Source organism: Artibeus jamaicensis, unplaced genomic scaffold, assembly GCF_021234435.1.
Source record: "Artibeus jamaicensis isolate MK-2021 breed Jamaican fruit bat unplaced genomic scaffold, CSHL_Jam_final contig_332, whole genome shotgun sequence".
NCBI classification, from domain to species: Eukaryota; Metazoa; Chordata; class Mammalia; order Chiroptera; family Phyllostomidae; genus Artibeus; species Artibeus jamaicensis.
The window spans coordinates 33,172,870-33,197,743 of NW_026521788.1; the positions used below are offsets into that span (position 1 = coordinate 33,172,870).

The 24,874-nt window shown below is 35.0% G+C and overlaps 1 protein-coding gene and 1 pseudogene across 4 annotated transcripts in view; one reads left to right on the forward strand and one right to left on the reverse strand.

The window, feature by feature from the left end:
- Nucleotides 1–24,874, forward strand: part of NRG3 (neuregulin 3) — a 1,193,746-nt gene that overhangs the window by 537,127 nt on the left and 631,745 nt on the right. The gene's annotated exons all lie outside the window — the stretch shown is intronic.
- On the reverse strand, nucleotides 23,227–23,390 carry LOC119038738 (uncharacterized; annotated as a pseudogene).

Consider the following 24,874-nt stretch of genomic DNA (forward strand, 5'->3'; position numbering starts at 1 on the left):
TGAAATGTTAAAGGGACTTATCTAAGAAAAAGAAGATAAGAAAGATGAACAGTGAAAGGACAGCAAACTCACAGTTAGTAACAACCACACCTAAAACAAAAGCAAATTATGAGGACAGCTAGATCAGGAGTGAACCATAGAAATGGAGATCACATGGAGGATTAGCAACAGGGGAGTGGGAGGAGGAGAAGGGGGGAGAAGGTACAGAAAATAAGTAGCATAGATCATAGATAGAAAATAGATAGGGGGGAGGGCAAGAATAGTAGGGGAAATATAGAATCTAAAGAACTTGAGACACGTGGTCATAAACTAAAGGGGGGAATGGTGGGGGAGGGGTGTGCAGGGTGGAGGGGAATGAAGGGAGTAATAGAACAACTGTAATGGCATAATCAATAAAATATATTTAAAAGAGCACAAATTAGAGAAATCCTTTAGATGAAGAAAAAAGGGGGTGATGAGGCAATGACCAAAAGAGGTATTGGCAGTGAGGATTTAAGGAGATACATCACAAGATACATTTGTTATTGAAGGAAGGAAGGTGAGAGGCAAAGAAAAAATTCAAAGGAACTGTCATTTTTCTAGTTTGGGCAATTGGGTGATATTACCCACTGAGTAGCAAAAAGGAATGAAAACAAAATTTACATCATTCCATCACTCACTAGCTTTAAAAATAGTAAAATGAGTATGATAATAACAGTACCTGCTTGGTGGTATTATTATGAGAATTAAACTTGAACTACCCCGGACAAACCAGAACACATAGTCATTCCATATATTTAAAAATTGGTAAAATAGCAAAGTCATTATTGAAGAGTTTTTTTCTTTTCATGTGTGTTAATATGCTTCTTATCACACACATTTGTATGTATATAAATTTATAAACTATTGCTTAAATTTGGTTTAAATAAAAAGTCTTCTTGTGAGCCATTCCACATTGCTTTAATTAGCTTTACTTTTGAGTGGGTTTTAATTCCTGAAAATACAATTTATTTTCCCTTCATTGTTTGATATTACTCCCATATATTCTTATATTTTAAATTAAAATACATTTTATTAAGTTTTATATTTTTATTTATAATATTTTCATAGAAATACAAGCTCATTTTATTATATTCATAGAATGAAAATGAATGTTTATAAAAGACACTTGCAATGGCAACCTCTAAGGATAAACACTGTTAACATTTTTGCTTGAAACTAACACCTATCCTTTGCAAACTATTTGAAAAAATTCAAGAGGATGGAAGTCTTCCAAGTTCTTTTTATGAGGCTAGTATTATCCTAATTCCAAAACAAGACAAAGACAGAAGATAAATAGAAAATTATAGTCCAATATGCCTTCTGAACATAGATGCCATATAAAAGCCTGAACAAAATATTATCAAACCATGATCTAGCAATACATTAAAATGATCATACACCATGATCAAGTAGGATTCATACCAGAGATGCAAGGTTGGTGCAATATTCCCAAATCAATAAATGTTATATATCACATAAATAAAATGAAAAAATTAACCTGATCAATCAATAGATCCAGAAAAAGCATTTGATGTAACCCAGCACTCATTTATGGTAAAAATCTATCAACAAAGTGGAATAGAAGGGTCATACCTCAACATAATAAAGACCATTTATGAAAACTTACACTCTACCACATACTCAATGGTCAAAAACTAAATGCATTTCCCTTAGGATCAGGAGCAAGTCAGGGATTTCCACTTTCACCACTCTTACTTAACATAGTACTGGAAGTCCTAACTGTGGATATCAGACAAGAGGGAGAAATAAAAAATATTCAAATTGGAAAGGAGTAAATAAAACTTTCACTATTTGCAGATGATTTGATATATACATAGAATACCCCATAGACACCATCCCAAAACTACTAGATCTAATAAATGAATTAGGCAAAGCAACCGGACACAGAATCAAATACTCAGAAATTTATGGCATTTTTATACACTAATAATGAGCTATATCATAAAGAGAAACTAGAAAAACAAATATACTATTTCATCAAAAATATAGTAATAAACTACCAAGGAATAAATTTAACCAAGGAGGTAAAATACTTATACTCAGAAAATTGCGGGACGCTGAAGATTAAAATTGGGGAAGATACAAATAAATGGAAGCTTATATCTTGTTCATGGACTGGAAGAATTAACTTAATTAAAATGTCCATACTACCCAAAGGAATGTATAGAATTGGTGCAATTCTTATTAAAATACCAATGGCATATTTCATAGATCTAGAGCAGATATTTCAAAAATTTGCATGGAACTAAAAAAGACTGCAAATAGCCTCAGCAATCTTGAGAAAAAACAACAGAGTTGGAGGTATCATAATATCTGATATCAAACTGTACAACAAGGCCACTGTAATCAAACAGCCTGTTCCATTGACCTATATGTCTGGCATAAGAGCAGGCATATAGATCAATGGAACAGAACAGAGCTCAGAAATAAACCCACAACTTCATGGTCAATTGATGTTTCACAAAGGTTGCAAAAGTGTGCAATGGAATAAAGACAGTTTCTTCAATAAATGGTGTTGGGAAAGCTGGATTGGTATATGCGAAAAATGAAACTAGACCACCAACTTACACCATACACAAGAATAAACTCAAAATGAATAAAAGACTTAAGTGTAAATTTTTAAATATAAAAATCTTAGAAGAAAACATAAGCAGTAAAATCTCAGATATTTCACATGACAATATTTTTACCAATATATAGAAAAGAATAAACAAGTGCTACTACATCAAATTAAAAAGCTTCTGCCAAGCCAAAGAAACTGTCAGCAAGATGAAAGGGAACACACTCTATGGAATAACATTTTTTTGTCAATGATACATCTGTAAGGGTTTAATATCCAAAATATACAAAAAATACTAATACAACTGGGTACCAGGAAAACAAACAACCCAATTAAAAAAATGGGCAACCCTGGCTGGTGTGTCTCAGTGGATTGAGTACTGGCCTGCAAACCAAAAGGTTGCCAGTTCGATTCTCAGCGGGGCACATGTCTGGGATATGGAATAGGTCCCCAGCTGGGATGTGTGAGAGGCAACGAATCAATATATCTCTCACACATAGATGTTTCTCACCTTTTCTTTCTCTCTTCCTTCCCCTCCCTCTAAAAATAGATAAATAAAGTATTTTTTAAAATGGGCAAAGGACATGAATGGACACTTCTACAAAGAGGATGTACAGATGGCCATTGACATGAAAAGATGCTCAACATCACTTATCATCAAAGAAATGCAGATTAAAACCACAATGAGCTCTCACCACACACTGATCAGACTGGCTTCCATCAATGAGTCAACAAAAAAGAAGTGCTGGTGAGGAGTACACAGGGGAACTCTAGTTCACTGTTGGTTGGTTTGCAGACTGGTGCAGCCACTGTGGAAAACAGTATGGAGTATCCTTTAAAAAAATTTCTTTTGATCCAGCGAGTCTGTTTCTTAGAATATATCTAAATAATCCTGAAACTCCAATACACAAAAAATATGTGCCACCATATTCATATCATCATTATTTAAAATAGTCAAGATCTTAAAACAGTCTAAGTGCCCATCAGTAGACAAGTGGATAAAAAAGCTGTGGTACATTTACACAATGGGTTACTATGCAGCAGTAAAGAAGTCAGAACTCTTGCCTTCTGCAACAACAGATGGAATGGGAGAATATTATGCTAAGTTAAATAAGCCAGTAAGTGAAAGACACATACCATATGATCTTGCTTTTATGTGGAATTTAATGAGGAAAATAAACTAATGAATAAAATAGAAACAGAAGCACAGATACATAGAAGAGACTGACAGTTATTGGAGTGGAGGGAGGGAACTGGATGAAAGAAGGTGAAGGAGTTAATCAGAGAGCATAGTTGTATGACCCATTGAAACAAACAATGATATGGGGATTGCCAAGGGAGGAAGGGAGGAGCTGGGTGGATATGGGCAAAGGGAGAAAACTCAGGGATATTTTGACAGCATAAACAATAAAATACAGTAAAAAGAAAAATATATTTTGCCTGCAGTCTTCTAGCCTTAGCTAGAAATACCTTTATATTTAATTTTCTTCTTTACATATGTGGTACTTACTTGCGTTTATTCAAGTGTTTCTATAACACTTTCCTTAATAGTTTGTAGATTTCTCTATGTTCTCATCTGCAACCCTTATTCATTATTTTACCCTTTTATCTTTTAATTATTTAACTACTATACAGTAACCCTTCTATTCATTTCTATAGTTATATGAGAAAGATATTAATTTTCATATTTTCTCATATTTGTGTACTTGTGAATTAAACCTTCCATTAGATTTCATATGGGTGGCCTTTTTCAGGCCTGTAATTGTGCAATTATGCAACTAACGCATCTTTTGTTTTTACATTCATTAAGTTTTCACACACAATTGTATTGGTCCAGCAGTCCAAACCAATATTAAATAAAATAAGCTTATTAAAGGAATTTTCATATTTGTCAGACTTTATATAATTTGTCTAACAATTTCAATATGTTCTTTTACTTGGTATAGGTAAAATTTGTGTATAGACCTTTTTATCAAAATCTATATAAAGGAAATCTTTATCCTTATTAAGCTATTCATTGGTATATTCAATTAATAGTTTTGCCTGTGTAGAAATATCTTTGTATTCATAGGATAAACTTAATTCTATTGTTTAATTCAAACCACTAATAATGTACTTAAGATTTTAATTTTATATTCATTAGTGAAATTGGGTTAATTTTTAAAGCTCTTTTACATTAAATATTAGTTTTACTTTTATTTCACAAAATAACTTTAAAGGCTCTATTTATTTCCCAAATTTCAGAGCAATTTGTGTAATCAAGTTGAATCAATATTGCTTTATATTTTATTTTATTTTTTTTATTTATTTATCTTTAGAGGGGAAGGGGGGAAGGAGAGAGGGAGAGAAACATCAATGTATGGTTGCCTTTTGTGCATCCCCTGCTGGGAACTGGCCTGCAGGGAACCTGCCTACAACCCAGGCATGTGCCCTGACTGGGAATCGAACCACGATCCTGTGGTTTGCAGGCCCATGCTCAATCCACTGTGCTACACCAGCCAGGGCTGCTTTATATTTTAAATGAATATATCAATAAATGGATCTATCAATATACATTTTATTAGGATAGTTTGTTTTTACAACTTAGGCAGTCATTGCTAATATTTTTATAACTCAGGACAGTATTGTCCATTTTTATAAATATATGGTCATTTCATAATGTAATTATACAAATGAAATTTTCTCTTTTTTTAAATGTTTAGGTTTGTTCCCCCTTCCCCCCCCCCCGAGTTTGAGTGCATTTACCAGGTTACTAAATATCTCTTCAGAATTTACCTGTTCTTAACATATGTTTTTTATAGCTCTTAAATTTTTGTGTAATTTATGGTTACATTAGGTCAAAAGCTTTATTTTCTTTTTCTTTTTAGTAATCAAATACCTCATGTCTTGCCCAGTGTGGCTCAGTGGTTTGTTCCCTGTCCTGTAAGATGAAGGGTCACAGGTTACGTTCCTGGTCAAGACACATGCCTGGGTTGCAGGCCAGGTCCCTGGTTGGGGCATGGGAGACACAACTGATCAATGTTTCCCTCTCTTTCTCCCTTCCTTCCTTTATCTATAGAAGTAAATAAATAAAATCTTTAAATAATAAAAATAATAAAATACTTGACAACATTATTGACATTTGAGAGTTGCCCATAATAGTTTTGTTTTATTTTGTTTTTGCTTTTTAGTATACTCTTTATTTCTTGGAGGGTGACACTGGTTGACAAAATTACACAGATTTCAGGTATACAACTCCACAACATATAATCTATACACTGTATTGTGTGTTCATCACCCCAAGTCAATCTCTGGTCCATTTATTTCCCTTTTACTCTCTTCTACCTTCCCCCATCACCCTTCTCCCTAGCACTCACCATGAACACTATTGTCCATGTCCTTGAGCTTTTATCTCTTTTTTTTCTTTTGTACTTAATCCTCTACCCCACCACCACCCATCCTCCTAATTTCTCCCCTGACAGCTGACAGCCTGATTTCTATCTATGAGTCTGTCTCTATTTTGCTTGTTAGTTTATTTTGTTCACTATTTTTTAAAATAAGACGTTACTGCATATCCTGACTCCCTCCTTCACCCAATTGTTAATTGGCAAAAAGAAAGAAAAATATAAAAGAAGAGAATGTTGTTTAAAATTATATCTCAAGTGTTAGCCCAAGTGTCCATCAGTAGTTGAGTGGCTAAAACAGCTGTGGGAGTTTTACATGATGGAATACTACTTGGATATAAAAATGAAGAAAGTTGTACCCTTTGTAGACCCAGAGTATATTACGATAAGTGAAATGAGCTAGTCAGAGAAAGACAAATGTCACATGATTTTGCTTATATGTAGACTCTAATGAACAAACTGAATTTGCAAGCAAAACAGAGACCGGCTCAGAGATAGAGAATAGGATGACAGCTCTGTGGGTTGGTAAGGGGGTGCGGAAATCAGACAAGAAGGAAAAAGGATTTATGGACATGGCCAACAGTGCGGTGCTGCAGGGAGTAAAGGGGGTCTTAGGGGGTAAATGGTAATGGAAAAACATAGGAGAATTTATTACTAATAAAATATAAAATAAAGAAATTTTGAAAAGCAATAAAAAGCTCAATATAATTTTTATTACACCACATCTCTACATCTCAAATTGTCTTATTATAAATATTCATTAATTATTTCAATTAGAGACATTGAAATAAAGAACAAACTGAAATTAACCAGAGAGGAAGGGGTAGGAGTTAATGGGGGAAGGTGGGGGAAGGTCCACCAAGGAACGTGTATAAAGGACATATGGATAAAACCAAAGAGGTGTAGGTTTGAGGGTGGGAGGTGGGGACGGGTGAGATGGGGGGTGAAAATGGAGGCAACTGTACTTGAACAATAATACAAACTTTTAAAAAAGAAATATTTATCAAACTTTTAAAAAAGATTTTATTTATTTACCTTTAGAGGAGAAGGGAAAGAGAGACGGAGAGAAATATCAATGTATGGTTACCTCTCATGTGTCCCTTGCTGGGAACTGGCCTGCAACCTAGGCGTGTGTCCTGACTGAGAATCAAACCACAATCTTTCTGTTCGCAGGCCCATGCTCAATCCACTGAGCTACACCAGCAAGGGCTATTTTTAAACTTTTTAATCCAAATTTTGAATATTTATTGAGTAATGATAGCAAATTGTGATTAAGTGGGAGGGAAAATAAATCATATCAGTAAAATTTTTTCACAAGGTTTTTACATCATATGTAAGTTGTTACATAGTTTAAGCACATTTTTTACTGTTATGCCCATTAGTCTGCCCTTTCTGTTGTAGAACAGTAAGTCTAACATATGGGCATTATTAAAAGGTCATGCATATTTAGATGAAGAGAAAAGGTTTTCATTAATAACTGTTTGTAAGCAGCAAAACTTCAATGATCTAAATCCTCAGGCATAGAAACATTCCTTTCACTTTTGCATTATTTTTTCATTTTAAAATATTTTATTGTTTGTGCTACATGCCATTATTTTTAATATGGCTCTTTATTTATTAATGGTGTTTCTCATGCAAAGAGATAAGAAATGCAGACACTAACAATAACATGACATGGGCCTATTTGGATATTAAATTGTTAATTGTGTGTTTGTCTAACATCATAAATGAGGTTGAATTGAGCTTGAGAATGAAATATTCAACCTAACTCTCATTTTGTCATCATAAAGTCTAAATTTTGGCTTAAAATAAAGTACAGACAAGACTCATCATACATGCATTTTCAATTTTTCTGCTCTTTAACATTTTACCATTTTATCTAAATAATTCTTTTCATATGTTTAATCTCAGAAGTCACAAAAAAGTGTTACTGACTCATTTTGAAGATATTGTCACTACTTTCTACTCTGAAAGATTCACTTCTCAGTGTCATGTTTAAAAACATACCTGTGTGGCAATGCATTTTATAAAATTGCTTCTTTGAGGCTTTTGTTCTAAACACAGGAGTTAGTTCAATCTTTGCAGTTTATTTTGAAAACACCATATTATATTTCATTTTCTCCAGTTTCTTTACCAATTTTAGCCTTATTTGTTTGTTTACTAATTACAAACAAAAACCTAAATAGTTTTACTTTTAAATTAGCACTGGTTTGTTTTAAACAATTTAGTATTTTCTCATAAAATATACAAACACAAATATTCCCTTAATTTCAATTGTTTTAAAATTGTATTATAAAAAATACATAGAGTTCTTTGGACTGACATTCCTATTTCCATTTATTTGTGATTAATGGCACTTCCAGCCTGAGGGACTCACATTTTCACAAGCTGGTGCATGGGCAGGTGTGAGGTCCCCTGCCTTCTAGCTGTTGTCCTCACCCTGTTTTTTACAGTGCAGTGAATGTACCTTAACAAACAAGCAACAGAAAGACTTATCACTTTGGAAGATAGTTTAATTTGAAAACATTGGAAATTTAGTAGTTTTTTCATAGATGAATCCTCACATTTGTATGGGAATAGTCTATTCCTAAAAAAATAAACAAGGATGGGAAAGTGAATTCCAGACATGCAAGGCAATGGACACAGAAATTACTGATTCCTAACTTTTGTGATAACTAATGCCGCTATCCATCCAAACACTGATATGTACTTTTGATATGGAAGCAAAGTAACATAATTGATTAATAAGCAAACTGAATCTGAAGTAATAAAATGCATGTGGCTTTTGAAACTCAAAATATATAGTATCTCCAAAACAGTTTTTTTACATGGGTAATTTCTAGACATAAAATGAGTTCGGGAAAGGTTTTAGGTACTAGGTAAATACCTGGTCTCTAGGATATGAAGACATATTTAGAGTGCCGGTTTTTGTGCACTCTGGACTTGCAACACTCAGCTCAGTGTCTAGCACATAGTAGCTGCTTAGATCATAGCTCTTTTTAAAATTTCTTTTTTTCCTTAAAATTCTGTTCCCATCATCCTACCCCCTTTCCTTTGGCAACCATCAGTTTGTTGTTGATATTTATGGGTCTGTTTCTGTTTTGTTTTATTTATTCAATTGTGTTGTTTTGTTTTTGTTTCACATAAAAGTAAGAGTGTATGGTATTTGTCTTTCTCTTTCTAACTTGGTTTACTTAGTGTAATACCATCTAAATTCATCTGTGTTGTTGCAAATGGAAAGACTTAATTTATTTTTATTGCTGAATAATTATATATATATATATATATATCACATCTATTGAAAGAAATTTAAGTCATTTCCATATCTTGGTTTACTAGTAATGCTACAATTAACATATTTCTGAATTAGTATTTTGTATTTTTAATAATTATCCAGAAGTGGAATTACTGGATTGTATGGCAACTCTGTTTATAATTTTCTGAGGAAAGTCTATACTGCTTTCCACAGTAGCTGCACCAATCTGCATTGCCACCAACAGTGCAGAAGGGTTTCCTTTTCTACACATCCTGGCCAATACTTGCTTGTTGATTTATTCATGACAGCCATTCTGACAGGTGTAAGGTGGTATCTCATTGTGGTTTCTATTTATATTTCCCTGATTAATGACATTGAGCACCTTTTCATATTGGCTATCTGTACATTCTTTTTGGAGAAATGTTTGTTCAGTTTCTTTGCCCAGTTTTAAATTGAATTTTTTTTTGCAGGGCAGTGTTAAATTGTGTTGAGTTCCTTATTGATTTTGGATATTAACTCCTTGTCAGAGATATCATTTGTAAATATCTTCTCTCTTTCAGTAGTTTGTATTTCATTTTGTTGATGGTTTTCTTAGCTGTACAAAAACTTCTTAGTTAGATATAGTCTTATTGTTTAGTTTTCTTTTACTGCCCCTAAGGAACTGTATTAAAAACTATATTGCTAAGAACACTATCAAAGAGCTTATTGCCTTTTTTTACTAGGAGTTTTATGATTTCAACTGTTACATGTAAGCCTGTAATTCATTTTGAGGATTTTTTGGTAAATATTTGGTGTAAGAAAGTGATCACATGTCATTTTTGCATGTACCGGTCTAGTTTTCCTAACACTGCTTATTGGAGTCAGTGTCTTTACCCCATTGTATATCTTTAACTATCTTTAACTGTCATAGATTAATTGATCATCAAAGTAACGGTTTGTTTCTGGACTCTATTGTATTCCACTGATCTGTACATTTATTTTTATGCCATTTTCATACCTTTTTATTATCATAGCTTTGTAGTGTAGTTTAAAATCAGGGTATGCCATACCTCCCACTTTATTCTTTCTCAAGATCTCTTTTGCTATTTAGGGTCTTTTGCGGTTCCATATAAATTTTAAGATTCACCATGTTAGTTCTGAGAATGCCATTGGTATTTCTATAGAAGTTGCATCAAATTTGTACATAGCTTTGGGTAGTAAGAACATTTTAGCAATATTTAATCTTCCAATCCATATGCATGGTATATCCTTTCATTTTATTTGTGTCTTCTTCAGTTTATTTCTTCAATGTTTCATAGTATTCAGAGGAACAGTCTTAGCTATGTCCTTAGCTAAATTTGTTCCTAGGTAGTTTATGCTTTTTGATGCAATTGTTAATGGTATTATTTTCTTAATTTCTCCTTCTGATTGTTAATTTTAGTGTATAGAAATACAATAGATTTCTATGTATTGATTCACTATCCTATGGCTATTATGAATTGATTTATTAGTACTCCTAGGTTTTTTTGTGGAGTTATTATAGTTTTCTATATGTAATATTATGTCATCTACAAATAATGACTTTCGTGTCTTTCTTTACAACTTGGGTGACCTTTACTTATGTATTTCTCTTATCTCACGGCTGTGGCTAAGACTTTCAATACTATGCTGAATAGAAGTGGTAAGAGTTGGCATCTTTGTCATGTTCTTGATTACAGAAAAAAACTTTCAGAGCTTTTAGAGTGTAACTTTATGAGGTCATTAACTTTAAAAAATAACAACAGTCCTTAGTTGTCAAAGAAACAGCTGCCAGGTATATTGGACAGGCTATTTGGGCCATTTATTGTCCTTTGGCTTATCTCTGTTCAGTCAAACAGAACTGGATTTGAATCTGCACTCAGCCAAACACTGGAGCAAGTCGCTTAACAACAAGGAGGTTTTATTTCTTTTCTTTGTTTATCTTTACAAATACTGATGTTATTTTTATTTATTTGTTATTGTTCAATTACTGTTGTCCCACATTTTGAGGTTTTATTTCTTTGTTGTAAAAACAGACATTGTATATAATACTTAATTTACCATGTTGTTATTGGGGCAGGGGGAAGTAGAATGTTCATGGTTTCATAAATATCCATAGTGATATTTTATAACTTAATTCACATTTACCCCCACTGACAGTGGCAAGTTTCTGGACTTTATTGACTCCCTTTCAAAAGGCCATCTGAGAGATTTGCCTCCGCTTCCTTTAGTAACCTTTCTCTATCTCACTGGCTGGGTGAAATTACTCAGGGGAAGATCATATTTTATTTGAGTTGGATTCAGCTTTTATGGCTTTTTCATTATACTTTATCAAAATTCCCCAACATAAGCTTTTAGGTAATAGAGTATTCTCAGAGTGGCAATTTAAATAAATTCTGAAGTAGTACTATATTAATCACAAGTTATTTTAGGGAAAGTGCTTTATAAGCAGGGGTTCTTACATCCGATTCACCCAAGACAATCCCAGCTTGTACCTTTGGACCTACACAATGAGTGAGTGTAGTTTTTACTCTCAAAGATATATAATTTCACAAGGTATATGAGCCAACTTTTTGCAAAAGTGATTTCTCAGGACCTAGAATTTAGCTAGTATCTAGAGTTTAGGAAACAGGAAGGTAACTCTAGAGACAAAAAGATAGATTTGTCCATTTCTCTACCGACAAAGGCTGGCAAAGTGTCTAATTTTGCATTTAAGTTGTACTTTGGCAAAACAGAGGTTACAGTCAGGAATACAAGACTCTAGGGGCAGGAGGAAGCATCAGCAAGCGAGCCTGCAGAAATACTCATGCTCCATGGGGACAGCTTTGACATTACTGAGGGATTCACTGCTAAGGAGGATGGATTGGAAGTAGGGTACAGGTGGGATAGGAGGGAGGAACCCCGGGCTTCTGGGTTACAAATGTGCTTTTGCAGAAACACAATTTTTAATATTCTGTATGTGTGTAATTACTAAAAAAGTCGTTTTTGTAAGTTTTTGTTTATAGTGATGGATATTTTTCCCCATGAACATTTCACTATACTGTAATCTAAAAATACACATATGACAACATGCTACTTGTAGTTGACTCAGTGATTCAACACATCTCTTTATCAAATATTTGAAAATGCTCCGTAAATTGTCTGGATTCTGTATGAACTACAGTTTGTGAGGCTTCTAATGTCTTTTCTATCTGAAAAGAAATATATTTCTACATACATTGTCCTGCAGTGAATGGGAGGCTGTACCAGAAAAGAACATGGAATGGGTAAAATGGGTTAAGTAGAACTCAGAATGACTGTTGAAAGCAAGAAATCACTCCAGCCCTGGCAGGGCTGCTCAGTTGTTTAGAGCATCATTCCACTACAACAAGGTTGCCAGTTAAATTCCCAGTCAGGGCATATACAAGAATCAACTAATGAATGCATAAAGAAGTGGAAGGAGAAATCGATGTTTTTCTCTCTCTCTACCTTTCTCTCTCTATATAAAATCAATACATAAAAATTAAAAATAAAGTATCTTTCCTTTAAAAAAATCAGTTTAGAAATATCCTTCAAATGTCAGTAAACAATCAACAGACAAAATTTAAAGCTGTGCACTGAGCTGCCCAGTTGTAGGTCACCTATTATATCCCATGTTGTAGTTTGGGACATGAGCGGGAGTAATATGCACAATGTGGGGACATATTGCGTGTAAAAGAAAAGCTCCTGGCCTTGGAATGGTTTTGTCTTTCCCCCTCCTATACACTGGAGCACAGAAATGACCATGACCCACCCTTCAATCATGCGTATGAGAGCAACCCCCTACAGAAAGAATATTTAGAACAAAATTAGGTCCTTTTATCAACCCAGACAGTATATCCAAGGATTGTTATGTATAAAAGAAATGAACTTTTATGTTTTTTCTTAAATCACTGTATTTGGGGACTGGTTTACTAGAACAGCTAAAAATAACCTTATCTAATGCATACTTTTTCTAGGTGCCCACAGTATTAAAAAAACAACCACAAAATCATCCAATGTGACTAAATTCTCATCCAGTTTGCCTTCTCTTTCTCTGTTGTAACTATCCTCATCAATAGTGTTGCCAAAATTGAGTTCTTTTTCAAGCACATGCAAAAATGAAACTAGGAAAAGCATGTGAATTCAACTCACATCTCTAAGCCAATACATTTAAAAGATTAAATGGAAATATCCCATCTACTGTTATCACACTCCGCTGTCTTCACAAATGTGAACTGAGAATAAGAGATGGCAGCTTTTCAATGTATTGCCTAGATTCCTCTGGCTTCTAGTGCTCCCATCATTTCTATTTCCTTCTATACTTCTCTGATAAAGCATGAGATAATATTCTGAAATGTCACTCACATTCAATATGGAATATGCTGTCCTCTACAATTAGCATATTTTTCTGATAGATCAAGTATTAAGAATACAATAATTTATAGATCCTATAAATATATAAACAGGTGCCTGGATATAAGGAGAATATGTAGGAAGCTGGCTTTATACACTAATAAATGCCAAAGGAACACACAGTTAAGAAAATTATGTATGAAGGATTCTAGTTATAAATTTCTGTTGCATTTTCTGAGTTGAATCGCTTATGTATCTGTGTAAACTCTAAGAAGAAAATAGGCTAAGAGCATTAAAACTTTAGTTAACTCGATTTCCTCAGGTCTATATAATTTTAAACTTATTTAGGACAATAGCCCATTTGTTTTATAAATCACAACGTTCATTGCAATATCTTTCAAGCTGAAAGCACTAAATCACTTTATATTGCTGAGCCCTGGGAGAATGCAGCATTATAGCGTGGATGGCAGAACATGTATCAGTGTGATATTGATCGAACCGGGAAAAAGAAAATCTGTGTGAATAGCCTCCAAACTGGAAGGGGTGTTATCTGCAGACCGCAGTGTGTGTTCAAATCACATATTACTTGGGCTGAGGTCATATTCATTATTTTTATACTTTATATGATTTTAGTGACCATTGTGATAATTTAATTTGTAATGTTAAGAAAGTTGTTAGTTGAGGAATGTCTGTATGTAATTATTTTATAAAAAATTTTCTTCAAGGAATGTGTTGAAGAGAATGTAGGTGAAATACACTCGCTTCTTAAATAGAGTTCATCTAGAGTACCAAGCTTCTTTAATGGAGCCCCAATGACTCCGTTAATGATTCACAGTATCACTACTAAGAGTAAAGGCATAGCTATTAGCAGCAACAGCACATTGTGTTTATGGCTAAAGTAGAGTGTTCTGGAAGATTCCTAAGAAGAAAAGAGAAATAAAAGCAAGCAAGCAAGAAAAAAGAAATAGGTTTGAGGCAGGGGTCTTGACTGGATTATGCTGAGACTGCTAAACTGAATGACTTTGTCATCTCATCTCCCAAGACTCAGGAAGAAGCTATATCATATAATTAGCATGAAGTCCAGAAGGAGTCCTATGGAAGAGAATCAAACTGTTAGATACAGGTTGGTGTTCAAGTTGTTTCATCATGACTGATTGCCATTCACTGATTGATAGAAGGTCCTAGAAAGGGTGCAAAAGAAGTCAGTGCAAGAAAGAAAATTGAATGCTAAAGTGGGAAAAATGTGGTGAATTACATTTATCAAATTATCACACTGTACACTTTAAACTTATACAATATTATATTTTGAAGCTTTCTTCACCCAAAGCTTCTGTGCAGCTAAAGAAAACATCAGCAGAATGAAAAGGGAGCCAAACATGTGGGAAAATAAATTTGCCAATGATACCCCAGACAAAGGTTTGATCTCCAAAAAAATATATAGAACTCACATGATTCTACACCAAGAAGATAAACAATTCAATTTAAAAAATGGGCAAAGGAACTAAACAGATACTTCTCCAAGGAGGACATACAGAGGGCTCACTGACATATGATACTCAGAATCACTAGCTATCAGAGAGATGCATATTAAAACTACAATGAGATACCACTTCACACCAGTCAGAATGGCCACCATAAACAAATCAAGAAACAAGTATTCGAAGTTGTGGAGAAAAGGGGACCCTAGTTCACTGTTGGTGGAAATGCAGACTTGTGCAGCCACTGTGGAAAACAGTATGGAATTACCTCAAAAAACTAAAAATGGAACTTCCTTTTGACCTGGCAATTCCACTGCTTGGATTATACCCTAAGAACACTGAAACACCAATTCAAGAGAAGATATGCACTCCAATGTTTTGAGGAGCACAAGTGCTGGAAACAGCTTAAGTGCCCATCAGTAAATGAATGGATCAAAAAAAAAAACATAATACATTTACACAGTGGAATACTATACAGCAGGAAGAAAAAAGTAGCTCCTACCCTGTGTGGAACTGGAGAGCATTATACTAAGTGAAATAAGCCAGGCAGTAAGGGACAAATACCATATGATCTCACCTTTAACTGGAACATAATCAACAAAAGAAAAAAGCAAGCAAAATATAATCAGAGATATTGAAATACAGAACAAACTGACAGAAATCAGTGGGGAGAGAGAAGGAGATAACAATTCAAAGAAGGTAAAGGGTCTAGTCAAGGAACATGTATAAAGAACCCATGGACAAAAACAATGGGGGAGGGATGTTTGAATGTAGGAACTGGGGTGGTTATGGCAGGGGAGAGTAATAGGGGGAAAATGAGGACAACTGTAATTGAACAACAATTTTAAAAAAGAAATATTTAAGTCACCTTGAAGGAAAAAGCAGAATAACTACTGTAGGAACGTAAGCAAGTCAGATGCCAGAGTCAGCCTTAGAGCTAAGGACAGACCTGAGGGGAAGTATGGATATGTGGAAACTAACCCTCTGCTCCTGGTGTAGATGTAGGTACTTGGTCAGTTCTCTTAAATACTTACTTAAAGTATGAAGTCAATCAATAAATGAACCTCATTATTGGAGGTACACTGTAAATGGTGCTCCTTATACCTGTCATCTCTATGAAAGCTTATATTTGGAATTGTTTTCTCTTTTTTGCTTGCAGAGGGTGTTTTGTGAGGTTAGAAATTCTTTTTGGTGACCTCGGATCCCATGACTTCTGAAATCAATCATGCTTCCTGCCATCTTCCTGCAAGTGATGACTAGTCACTGGCTTCCCATAAATTTATCCTCTCTCCAAATTGCTCCCAACACCTCCCATACAAATCCTGGTACAATGTGCAAACTGTGCATTGCTATTCAAATATCTCCTTGTCTTTAGTCTTTTCTTTCAACTCAGGTCTTCATTCATGACAGTGTGCTATTTTTGCAACATGCTGGCTGATTTCACCTCTGCAGACACAAAGAACCAACAGGAAGTCTAAACACAGCACTTCCTCTTGGGTTGAGAGTGAGGGGGGCTTCTTCCTCTCTCTTGTCACACTCTTTTTGGCTTGCTCTCAATCCTCCAAAGAACAGATGCAAGAGCATCTTTGCAAATCAGGCCTGTGATGAGCAGACACCCACGAAGCCACACTGCACCATCCTCACCCACAGCCAGGCTGTGCTGAACCAAATTGAAGCTCCCTCTTGCATTAATGTGGAGCAGACCATGGACCAAGCCAGAGGAGTGAATCAGAATGCAAACTCTCTGTGGGCTCGATTCCTAATTAGGAGGTGAGACACCCACAGTCTGGGATGGTGAAAGGTTCATGGATTCGGATCCTCTTTCCATGCTTCCTGTCTTTCATGCTATGGTTTGTCAAACACGACTGTATGCACAGAGCTAAGGAAATGCAGCACAACTTCTGAGCTGGCACTTTGGCCACAAACCCACTCAAAATTGTAATTGTATATAATTATCATACAAAAATATTTTATTAGAACCAAGGGAAAATATAGAGAATATCTATTTTTAGAATTAAAGAGATCAAACCATTTATTGAGAGCTGCTCTTAGTTAATAAGTTTGGTCATAATTGATGGATGATTTTTTTTTACTGTTTTCAGTAACCCCACAGTAGTAAGTAAGGACCTGAGATCTTTTCTCCAACACCTAGCTACTGCAAGGTGTATGTTATGACAGGAATAAATCTTGAGATGAACTATTCTGTGCTGTAGTAGAATGAGTTATTGATTCTAATTCTGCTCTCCCCTGTGGTGGTATAGTTACAGGTACAACCTTGCCATGACTACCTTGTGGCTGGAGTACCTTCATACCTTTTGATTTGGGCTTCTGATATGTAACTTACTTTGCTCAGTGGGATTTGTGCAGAAAATTGGGAGAAGAGGCTTAAAATGGGCATGTAAGGTTGAGATTGCTTTCTTGGTTTTGCAATCAATATGAGGAGGACATTGCTGCCTCTTCAGTAATATAAGATCCCAAAATGAGACCCATGGAGCATAAATTCAGTAGGTATTCAAATAGCCTGCTGCTATATGTTCAAGGAAAAGAACATCTTGCAGGTTACTGAAATATCAGTCTTGTTTGTTCTACATTATTATGGTGATAGTTGATTGGTATACACATATACTAATATTTACTAGCATATAAGCACAAATAATATTATACAACCAATATTTTAAGGCATTCCATCAAGCCTGTTGAGGGTATGAAAATATTCTTAATGCAGGATTCTTCTAACCTAGTTGGAATGCAGAAACAGAACAGAATGCCCTTAGAAGTCTGTCCTTGTGTCATGTACACACTATTAGGGTTATACATTTATCTTACATGTGTACAGCTGGCCTAGTACTATGGAATTATATTCTATCCTATGTAGATTGAAGTATTTTGCACTAAATTATAGACAATATAAAGTTATATATATATACATATATATGTATATATATGTATATATACATATCCATCTAATCTATACAGCAGCCTTTGTTTTATGAAGTAGTGTGTAACTGTAAAATAACTGTGCAGGCTGAAGTGGTGAAAACTGATCTTAATGAATGGGAAAAATATTACTGCCCTGTGTCCTTTAATTTTTTTGTCAAAACACTCAGTATTAAGAATAACTATATAGGGGAATGAAAAATATATAAGGCATTTATTTAGTATATTTTTAATTAAAACAATACAATTTTAAGGATCTTGTTTTTTAAGTCTTATGAGAGGTAGTTGAATGGGGCTTGCCTTCTTCTAGTCGTATAGATTACAATAAGAAATGCCTACTTTTGTATGCCTTGGCAAATGTTCATGCTACGTTCTAAGTTTGGATGAGCTTCCAACATTCTATCCTTTTAGTTTTCAATGGTGTGAAATATCCCCAGTCGATCTCTTAATGTGGAGATTTTTTGCTAGCCTCACTTCCTCTGGAATGCTTTCATCCTTTCCATCACCACCACTCCCCACATGTATGTCAGTAACAGTCTTCAGTGAGTTCCCCCAGCAGTGTAACACAGAGCCTCCCAAATGTCAGAAGCCTCAACCATCCCCCAAGTCAGCTATTGCTCCCCAAACTTTATTCACATTAAAATTGAATTTCACTCCCACCTTTATTTTCTTTGTTGCCCTTTCATCTTTATTGGCCAATTCCCTTTTCTGATTTGCCCTTAAAAATACCATATGGATTTATCAGTGCAAGACAAGGAGGCAACACAGCTAAACAATTTGCTGTCTTTTTATGACCTGACATATGCACACTAACCAGTCACTGCCAGACTTAGAAAAAAGTGACAGGATTCACCACAGATCAGGATGTGCATGTTATTAACATTGCTATTTCTGCACTGAAGAGACACCAGGGATATTTGTAGTTTATTCAGATACTCACAATGAATATCCAGAGTGGGGCAAAAGTAGGTTTACAGTTGTATGTGAAATAGGGTTTGTAACTATATTATTATTGATTAACTATTGTATTATTTTCCATACCCAAAACCGTAAACCTAGTTTTGCCCTGCTCTGTGTTGGGGTAACTGAAATTTGAACTCATTGATGGTAGACTGGTGTTATTTAACTAAACCATCGTAACTGAGAAACATGCCTATCTGAGCCATGTTATGTGTGGACAGACCATGTGTGTAAGTATGAATATGTGCTTAAACTAGGGATGTCTAAGGCTTCTTTGTTTCTGTAATGTAATAGGGAGGCCATCTAGGGTGTCTACTTTATAGATGATGTGTATAATCCCTTGAACTTGCTGTTAACCCCTCAAAAATCTATGACCCTTGCTTGCCAAATTGAAGATCCTGAAACTTTTACCATTCTTATCTCTCTGAGTGTCCAAAGACAGAGGCATTTTCTCTCATCGTGCCTATCCCTTCCTGCTCTATCCCACCTCTCTACCCCAGTTGCTTCACTAGGTCTTTCTTGGTTGTTGTCAAATGGTTGTCTGCTCATCTTGGGAGGTGTTCAGCTGCTTTTGCCTCTTTACTTCATTAAGGTATCTGTTCTCTCCTTGTCAACATCCAGACCCCTACAACTGTTATCTTAGTTGCCTGAATATTTGAATACTGTTTAATCTGGTTTTACATGTATCATGCAAGATTAAGAATGCTCACTGGGAAAAATATAGATGTTCCCAAATTATGTGGAGAATAAAATGTAGAGTCTTGATGTTGAATCAGCATTTAGATACAAAAAAATTCATTAAAAAATTACTCTTGTGATGAAGGAAATATTATTTGAATTTCAAAGTAAGTATATGGTTCCAAAGTTTTTCTTTGTTGAACAAAATTAAAAGCAGTTAGCTAATTAGGAAGAAACAATACAAATATGCATTGCCCTGGCGTTATTCACTCAGGACAGTTTCTGCTTATTCTGGTCAGTATCTTTTCTACATTTGTTATTGACAGTCAAGCAAAAGCCACTGACCAGCTCCTAAATACCACAATTTTAAATGCCTGTGAAAAATGTATTTGTTACTTCATTTGTTTAAGGAAATGCAAAAGGACAAAATACAATATCCTCCCAGGAAATATGTGGTAAAGAGACTAAACCAATATTTTCTCTTTAAGATAGATAACATTCCTTTTCACAAAGACTGAGGAGCTGGTGTTGCCTTCACACTACCTTTCAGACATTTAATGAGAGGAGCCTTATTCCGGAGAGTAAAAGGCAAATACCAGCTGCCTCCTGATCCAGAGACAAAGAAAGGCCAGCGGAGCCCTCCTGCTGACATCTTCTGAGGAATCTTCTATTACACTAACCTCAAAGGGCAGTCATTTTTGAGCACTTGTAAGCACTTGAAGCCTATATAAGAGCCCAGTTCTGACTTGTTAGTCACTAGGCTAACGTTCTCCCTAAAATTCCCCTCTCACAATAGGAGGTAGTGCAATAGTCAGGATGCCCTGGGAAATCTGAAACAGAAAGAAAAAAATCGACCTGCCTTTTGACCCAGCAATTCCACTGCTAGGATTATATCCCAAGAATCCTAAAACATCAATTTCAAAGAACCTATGCACCACAATGTTCATAGCAGCACAATTTACAATAGCCAAGAGTTGGAAGCAACCTAGGTGTCCATCAGTAAACGAATGGATCAAAAAATTGTGGTACATATACACAATGGAATTCTATGCAGCAGAGAGGAAGAAGGAGCTACCCTTTGCAACAACATGGATGGAACTGGAAAGCATTATGCTGAGTGAAATAGGCCAGGCATTGAAGGACAAATACCATATGATCTCACCTTTGACAGGAAGCTAAACAATAAAACAAACAAGCAAACAGAATAAAAACAAAGACACTGAAATAGAGAACAAGGGGGCAGCGACCAGAGGGGGAGAGAGAAGGGAATTTAAGGGGGAAAAATGGGGAGGGATTTTGAGGAACAAGTATGAAAGACACAGGGATGAGGACTGGGGGAAGGGAATGGGAGAGAGGGGGGAGACAGGGCGGGGGGCGGGTGGGATGAGAGAAATAGACAAATAATGTACTTGAAAAATAACTAAATAAAAATTTAAAAAATAAAAGAAAGCTTAGGTAGATTTTCAGGGCTGGCTGGGGTGGCGCTTGGTCCTCAGGACCAGCAGAGCCAAGGGAGGTAAGAAAGCTGAGACCAGAGCTGAGATCAGCACTGTGTGAAAGAGCTGGGCAAGGGGGAGAAACACAGTATGAGCCTGAGGGAGGTTCGCTGAAGACACCAGGAGAGCCATTTTGGAATGAGGAGACATGATTAAATTCTGGAGAAGGCCCATGAAAATTCACAGCCTGTTTTCAATACTTTTTGTTGGGTCAACATGGCTTATTCCGAGTTCTAAAAGGATTTGCAAAGGAGGCTAAGCTGTTGGAACAAGTGAGTTCATATCAAACAACTTTGGGCCATTTGGGACCTCCTAGTAATTCTGCCTTTTCTTTTTAGATAACTGTGAATTCAGTGAGAAATTAACAAACACTCTTTAAAGAATTGAACTTAGAAATAGTAAGTAATTAAAACAACTTAACATGTGCTTTAGAATAGAGGTAGGGGGAAAAGTCATTTTCCAAAAAGCCCATGAAATATGCATTTTAGTGCCAAGCAAGGGAGAGTAGGACTTGAGTAAATAAAACAGAAGCAAAAGAGTCCAGAAGAGACAATGGTAAGCCTTGCTGGTGATCGTCAGGACACCCTGGAAACCAGGCAGAAAAAATTAGAATTGGCCTCAGCTGATTTTCTTACTTGACAAAGGTGCCCATCCCAAGGCACTTTTCTCACACAGGATAAATTGATTTGGCACAGTGTGTCTGAGGGATGTAATGTAAGACTGCCATTGGGATATGGTTAAACATCCTGCCACAGTTTCTGAGATTGTGACAAGTGGTAAATAATTTTGACATTCCTGCCTTTTACTCTCAGCACTATTTATTCATCTCACTCTCCTGGTTTACATGGTTTCCTTTTCAGTTAAGTGAGAATCATGGTCTTTAACAAATTAAATCACATTTAATTGAAATACATTTGAAATATAAATTATTAAATATGTTTAATTAAATAAGTACATTCACTTAATAAGTAATAATAGAAATAAAATGTAAAACAAAAATGTATGGCTGTATTGAACAGCAGGGTAGTATTTTTTCCTTGAACATACCAAATAAAGTAGGTATCAGATGCCATTTAAAGTCATGGAAAACAAAATATGGGTGAAAAAGCCTTGAAGTTTGTGGGATGAAGTTCTATTTATTTATTGGCTTTAATTGCTATTTGAAGCAGAGTTCACATGCAATAAATTAAAACTCATATTAAATAGCTGTTATGGAGGACCATCAGAAATTAACTTAATAAAATTAGGTTTGTATGATAAAATCTCATTACTAAGTCATGATAATATATATTCTTGTCAACAAAGTTAAATAAAGTATTTGCAATCATCTGATTATAGATACTTTGCTTATAAATCTACCTTTTAAAGTATTATTAGGTATTAGTATTTTGCATACCTATTTCAAAAAGTCATACATTATTTAAAAATAAGTAGTCATAGAAATAAAGAATACTGGTGGTTATTATTCCCCACAAGTTACTTTGATTAACTACAGTATTTAGCCATGAATTTTCTGTAATTGGAGACCAAGAAAAAATAAAATTGTAGACATAGCTGAACATATTAAATTACTTTAAGAGAGTCAGCTTTTTTGGAGGGACTAGAATTTCTCTTTTTCTAATGGAACAGATGGTCTTTGTTTGTCCAATTTCTTTATTTGCAGTTGTTGCTCAAGCAGGTTTCTTAGACAGAACTGTCCCAACTTACTGCTCATAAACAGGCCAGATTTTATGATCTTGACTCTTTAAGTGCTAGTTACTAAGACTATTTTATTCATTTATTTATCTCCTTAACTTCCCTGGCAATGGCAGTGAGTTGTGCAGTGTAAAACTTCTTTCAACATCATTAACCTGAAGTTTATTGTATATAGCCTCCTCTACCTACAATTTAAAGGTAATATGTAAAGCTTTTAGTCATTATTTTGACATTCAGGAAAAAGTTCAAATGTGTCTGTATTTGTATATGTGTGAGTGTGTACATACTACTAATGACATGCTGAGTAAATCATTACCCTGAAAATTGGTCAGTGTTTATTGGCATTGGTCTCATGCTATTTCCTCTTAATTCCTATCTCTCATTTTTATTTTTGATTTTCATAGAAATGACAGTGAAAATGTATCTCAATAATTTAGTTTTTCACTATATTTAAAAAGATAGCTGGCACCTAGTGTTGCCCATCTGTATAGGTGTAATTTAAACTAATAAGAACAGATACTACACTTAATCTTAACCAAAAGGCCGAGAAGCGGTGTATAGGTGTAATTTAAAGAAATCTATGCAATCTTTATCAGGAATAATTTTTCCAACTTGAAGCCAATAATAAGTAATGTAACCACAGAAAAACCCTGACAAAACCTCTCATCTTGAACCCGTGAAAATATAAGGAGGCATTCATGTTAGGTAATTATTTTCATAGCAGTTTTCATAGGACTTCATAAAACAATTGGCCTAATAATGAAATATTGGCCCTCTTTTCCCAGTAAAAATCTCGATTCATTTGTGCATCCTATAAATCAAATCTTGTAAGTCCTTTCACAGTCATTTTTGGAGAAGGCTTCAGATTGTCATCTGCAGCAAAGAGAACACACACCTCCTCCATTTAGAAAACCTGCCCTTTAGCCAACATTTTATGTTATTTAATTGTTAGCAAGATTTATTATTTTGTAACAGCCCTTCCAGACACTCATTAGAATTAACAAGACTCTATTATAATTTATAGATTAGATGTCACTCTTCCCCTTCAGCTGGAAAAGGGCACACATATTTCAAAATCACTTTGAATCTTGAAATTTAAACATTTTCCCCCAATGACATCTATTTTAATGCACGTGATTTAAAACATGAGCTTTAATATTAAAGAAGTTCATTTGAAAAGAAGATAGTGATTTTTAAGTTTTCATGTGGCTCTTGCCCTTGGGGATACTTCTAGAACTTAGAGCACTTAAGAGGGTATAGAAATCTCTATGAAGTTCTTGTTTTGCTTATTTCTATATACAGGGGGATGAAAGGAAGAGTCATGGACTATTGTGTACAAGACCTGCATTCTGGTCTCATTTTTATTTCTTATCAGCAGCATGGCTTTTATATGCCATGCCAGTTCTCCAGGTCTTAGCTTTCCCATCTGTGAAACAGGAATGATAATACCAACCTCATCCTCAACATAATTTTTAGAGATTTAAAAGATAACTAATAAGGTCCTAATTTAATTTTACTTAAGAACACACATCTACTATTATTTAATTTTATAGCTAGGGCATCTGAAGCACAAGCTTTGCCAAAGTCATACAACTATGTAAATAAAAAAGATGTATATTAGGTCTGTACTGTCTTGCCACTATTTATGTTCTCTTAATTCCTATATTGTGCCGTATTTGTTGGTGGATGGAGAGGCTAATTGGTCAAAATTAATCAGAGATTTTTTCTACATCAAACCTTTCTTTTGTTATGGGAAAATGTTTCAGAGATCATTCTTTCTTTCTGTGTATTTACTAGGGAATTCGTAATTTTGAGAGTTAGGATGCCATTTGCTATAAGTGAAGTCTGTTTTTTATTGTTGTTAAAGTACAGTTGTACCCATATTTACCCCACCACACTCCCCATCCAATCCATCTCTGCCTCCCACCCTCAAACTTAGCCCTTTTGGTTTTGTCCATGTGTCCATGATACATGCTCCTTGATGGTCCTTCTGCCATCATCCCCTATTATCCCTTTCCCACCTCCTCTAGGGTTACTGC